Here is a 6,000-nt window from a genome sequence, read left to right as displayed (position 1 = left end):
TTTTCCATAGAAACATCCAGAGACCCTACTTTCTTTTCCACTAATTCCCTGGACATGACCAGGCTCCCTGTGTCCCCTATTAAATGGATATTATCAGCCCCCTCCCATATCTTCCTTATAGACTTTCATAGACTTAACCAGGCCACATGTTTTCCCCTTATTCCATGGACATGGCCATGTTTCCAATTTTCTTCTTATTCCTGAACGTCTAGGGCCTCTATTTTCCCTTTATTTCTTGGGAATCAATCAGACCTCATGCTTTTCCTTATTTCATGGACACTATTAGGCTTCTTATTTTCCTCTTCATTCATGGACATGCCAGGTCCCCTGTTTTCTCTTCTTTCGTGTATACAACTAGGGCTTTTTCTCACATTCCATGGATATAACCAGGGTCCCTATGTTCCCCTTACCACGTAGACATAGTCATTGTCTCTATTTCTTTTTTTATGGACACAACGGGGCCGCCTATTTTCTTTTCATTCCATGGATATGACCGAGACATTCTGCTTGTCCCTTATTCCACTGACATAACCAGGCCCCCTACTTTCCCTGCATTACACAGACACACCCAGCCCTGTATTTTCTCCTCATTGCATGGAAATAATCAGGTCTAATATTTTCCCTTTCTATGAATTTTATCAGGCTCAGTATTTTTCTCTTAATTCATGGACATTGCCAGACCCCTTATTTTCACCATATTCCATGGTCATGACAAGGGTCCCTCATTTCCCCTTCATTTTATGGGCGTTATATCACTGCCTTTTCTCACAATCTATTCTGGATATAACCAGGCCCTTCATTTTCTCTTTATTCCATAATCTTAACCAAGCCCCTGCTTATCCCTTATACCAAACATTATTGGAATCCTATTTTCTCCTCATTCCATGGACATAACCAAAACCACCATTTCCCCATCAAGCTATGGAAATCATCCATCCTCCTGTATTTTTCCACTGATTCATGGATATAATGCTGATCCCTATCTTCAATCTATCCCATGAATCTTATCAGGTCTCCTCTTTTTCACTTATTCCACAGATGTAACCAGGATACCTGTTTTCCCTTTAAGCATGGAATTGATGAGGCTTCTTATTTCCTCTCATTTCCATGGATGTGTTTCTCTTTTTTTCCTTCTCTAGGGACATGACCAGGGCCCCTGTCCGCCTCCTTCCATGGAAATAATCACTCTTCCTATTTTTCCTGAATCCATGGTGTGGTAGGCTGAATAATGACCCCCTGGAACTTGTGAGCATTGTCTTATGTGGTAAAGAAGAAGTTTACAGATGTGATTAAATTCAAGATCTTGAGATGCGCAGATCATTCTGGATTTCTCAGATGGGCCTTAAATACCATCCATATATCCTTATACGAGGGAGGCAGACAGAAGAGGAGGGCATATGCCCGCAGAAGCAGAGATTGGAGTGTTGTGGCCACAAGCCAAGGAATGACGACAACCAGTGGATTTCCCCCCAAAGCCTCTGGAGGGAGTATGGCCCTGCCAACACCTTGATTTTGGTCTAGTGAAAATGACTTCATATTTCTGGCCTCCAGAATTAAAATACAATATATTTCTGTGGTTTTAAGCCACCAAACTCATGTTAATTTGTTACAAAACCGTGGGAAACTAGTATATATGGATACACTTGTACTCTCAATTTTCTTCTTATTCTGTGGACAATTTAGTGTGTTGAATTGTGTTCCCTAAAAATATATGCACAAGTCATTGCCCCTAGTACCCATGAATGTGAACTTATTTGGATATAGAGTCTTTGCAGATATAATTAAGTTAAGGCTCTTGAGATGAGATCACATTGGATTTAGGGTAGGTCCCAAATCCAATGACTGGCATTCTTAAGAGAAAGGTGGGAGAAATTTGAGATAAAGAGACAGATGAGAAGGCCATGTGGAGAGAGGTGAGATTGGAGTTATGCCACCATAAGCCAAAGAACTCCAGGTGTGGCAGATATGGTCCCCCTTTTCTGTTTTATTCTATGGGCATAGCCAGGGTCTATATATTTTTTCTTATTCCATGCAAATTACTGGGGATTCATTTTCCCCTAACTTTATGGATATAACCAAGGTGCATATTTCTTTAAGTAGATCAATTTTTTTTATGTATTTGGCCCCATGTTCATAGATTTTCTGATATGGTCCATTGACTATTACTTTTCCTTCCTCAGGTCCACAGTCCAATGGGTATAGCTCAGGTTTCCAAGGCAGTCTGCACACACATTACTCAGAACCCTTATGCATCTATTTGACAATGGTGCTCCTGCAGCTTTGGCTCAGGGTGTTCCAAAGTGGCCACTTCCATCAGCTGGACAAGTCTTACAAGGCAGGCTTTGAGGGTCAGGGGTGATGTTGTAACAGGTCCTAGTAGGATTTTCACACTGGAGGGTGGTCTGGGTCCCAGGGCATTTGGGGTCTGACAGACCATGGGCTTCAGTGTGTGGGTTCAGAGTCTTGAAAGAATCACCCAGAAGATGTTTCCAAGCACTGACCGATGCCTGACCTGGGAACAGGTTGTTTGGTACATGGATTTAGTTTCCACCACAAACCAAGATTAGTAGTTTTTCCCATTCTCATATTATAGATGAAGAAACTGAGGTTCAGAGATTAACTGTCTCTCCGAGTCACCCAGCAAGGGATCTGAACCCAGGAGAGTTGGATTGCAAGGTAGTACTGCATGTGTGCTCCTTCCCAAAGACTAAGGTCCTATTTATTTTTGAACATTTTAACCTTTATTTTGTGGAATTTAAGAAACAAAACAGATGAACATGGGGAAAGGAAGGAAAAATAAAATAAGATGAAAATCCAGTTATTGCACTATTAGGTATTTACCCCAAAGATACAGATGTAGTAGGGGCACCTGCACCCCAATGTTCATAGCAGCAATGTCTACAATAGTCAAATTGTGGGAGGAGCTGAGATGTCCTTCAGCAGATGAACGGGTAAAGAAGATGTGGTTTATATATACAATGGAATATTACTCAGCCATCAGAAAGGATGAATATTTACCATTTACATCGACATGGATGGAACTGGAGGGTATTATGCTATGTGAAATAAGTCAATTGGAGAAAGACAAATATATAGTTTCACTCATGTGTGGGATATAAGAAATAGCGCAGAGGATCATAGGGGAAGGGAGGAAAACTGAATGGGAAGAAATCAGAGAGGTAGACAAACCATGAGAGACTTCACTCTAGGAAACAAACTGAAGGTTGCTGGAGGGGTGGTGGGTGGGGGGATGGGGTAACTGGGTGATGGGCATTGGGAAGGGCATGTGATGTGATGAGCACTGGTTATATGCAACTAATGAATTGTTGAACATTACATCTGAAACTAAGGATGAAACGTGTTAGCTGGGCGCCTGGGTGGCTCAGTTGGTTAAGCGACTGCCTTCGGCTCAGGTCATGATCCTGGAGTCCCGGGATCGGGTCCCGCAATGGGCTCCCTGCTTGGCAGGGAGTCTGCTTCTCCCTCTGACCCTCCTCCCTCTCATGCTCTCTGTATCTCATTCTCTCTGTCTCAAATAAATAAATAAAATCTTTAAAAAAAAAAAAGAAACGTGTTAGCTAATTGAATTTATTTATTTTTATTTTTTTATTATGTTATGTTAGTCACCATATGGTACATCATTAGTTTTTTTTTCTGTTGTCTTTTTTAAAAAAAATTTTATTGTTATGTTAATCACCATACGTTACATCATTAGTTTTTGATGTAGTGTTCCATGATTCATTGTTTGCGTATAACACCCAGTGCTCTATGCAATCCATGCCCCCCTTAATACCCATCACTGGGCTAACCCATCTCCCCTCCCACCTCCCCTCTAAAACCCTCAGTTTGTTTCCCAGAGTCCATAATCTCTCATGGTTCGTCTGTCCCTCTGATTTCCCCCCCTTCATTTTTCCCTTCCTTCTCCTAAGGTCCTCCATGCTATTCCTTATGTTCCACAAATAAGTGAAACCATATGATAATTGACTTTCTCTGCTTGACTTATTTCACTTAGCATAATCTCCTCCTGTTCCATTCATGTTGATGCAAAAGTTGGGTATTCATCCTTTCTGATGGCTGAGTAATATTCCATTGTATATATGGACCACATCTTCTTTATCCATTCATCTGTTGAAGGGCATCTCGTCTCTTTCCACAGTTTGGCTATTGTGGACATTGCTGCTATGAACATTGCACTGCATGTGGCCCTTCTTTTCACTACATCTGTGTCTTTGGGGTAAATACCCAGTAGTGCAATTGCTGGATCATAGGGTGGCTCTATTTTTTTTTTTTTTTAACTTTGTGATGGATTTTTTTTTTTAAGATTTTATTTATTCATTTGAGACACAGAGACAGAGAGAGAGAGAGAAAGCATGAGCAGGGAGAGAGGCAGAGAGAGAGGGAGAAGCAGGCTCCTCACTGAGCCAGGAGCCCGATATGGGGCTCGATCCCAGGACCCTGGGATCATGACCTGAGCCGAAGGCAGATGCTTAACCATCTGAGCCACCCAGGCGCCCCAGGGTGGCTCTATTTTTAAATTTTTGAGGAACCTCCACACTGTTTTCCAAAGTGGCTGTACCAACTTGCATTCCCACCAACAGTGTAAGAGGGTTCCCCTTTCTCTACATCCTCGCCAACATTTGTTGTTTCCTGTCTGGTTCATTTTTGCCATTCTAACTGGTGTAAGGATCTCAATGTGGTTTTGATTTGAATTTCCCTGATGGCTAATGATGATGAACATTTTTTCATGCTTCTGTTAGCCATTTGTATGTCTTCTTTGGAGAAGTGTCCATGTCTTCTGCCCATTTTTTGACTTGATTATTTGTTTTTTGGGTGTTGAGTTTGAGAAGTTATTTATAGATCTTGGATGTCATCCCTTTATCTGTAGTATCATTTGCAAATATCTAATTAAAAAACTAAGATGAAAACAAAGAGGGAGGAAAGTCATAAGAGACTCTTAACTCTAGGAAACAAACTGAGGGTTGCTGAAGAGAATTCTATCCCTGAAACTAATAATATAGTATATGTTAACTAAATTGAATTTAAACCAAAAAATTTAAAGAAATTAACCTTTATTTTGAAATAATTTCATACTTACAAAAAGGCTACAAAAATAACATAAAATATTCACCCCAAATGTTAGCATCTCATGTAAGTACAGTGCAAAGGTAAAAACTAGGAAGTTAACATCAGTGCAGTGCTATGAACTGATCTACAGACTTGATTCACATTTCATCATTTGTCCCACTAATTCTTTTTTTCTGCTGCAGGACCCCATTCAGGATCCCACCTTAACAAAAGTTTAAAAAATGTGGAGTTATTACAGGCTTCTGGATGCAGGTGATGGGTTCAGGGCATGTTACCCCCAAATTTGGCACTTTGGTGCATTGAAGATCTTAAGCCTAAGGAGTTTGAGAAAATGGCGAAGCAGGATGGACAATCTGATCATCCCCACCCCCCACCCAGAGACCTTCTTCCCTAAAAACAGAAGATAAATCTCCCATGTGAAAGGTACCTTCCATGTACCAGGAAGATGGAGGACATCCTTATACCCAGAGATGGAGGATAAGGCTGTATAAACAAACCTTGTTATCTCTTCACCATTTATTATTCCTAGTCCAAACCCCCTTGTCTTGTCTATTCTTCACACATTTATTGTTTCTTTGTCTACAGGGTATATAAGCTTTTTGTTCTGGCCACTTCTTCACGTCTTCATTTTCTTGTGAAGGCTCCATGCCTATACAAAATGTCAACAAAACATGTATGCTTTTCTCCTGTTAGTTTAATTCTTAGGTCCAGCCAGAGACCCAAAGAGGGTTGAGGAAAATTTTTCCTGCCCCAAATAAGCAACACCTAACCTTCAGGGGTCTTCAGGATTAATTTATGAACAAGGATCAGAGTTTATTCCCTCCTCACAGGGAGGCTAATATTACCTCACAAAGATCTGCTGGGGTCACACCAAGATAGCAAGAGCTAGTGCCAGGGTCTGCAGGTACAGTGGGA

Source organism: Mirounga leonina, unplaced genomic scaffold (assembly GCF_011800145.1).
Source record: "Mirounga leonina isolate KUSES-001 unplaced genomic scaffold, KU_Mleo_1.0 Mir_150, whole genome shotgun sequence".
NCBI lineage: Eukaryota > Metazoa > Chordata > Mammalia > Carnivora > Phocidae > Mirounga > Mirounga leonina.
This window is presented reverse-complemented; position numbering follows the sequence as displayed.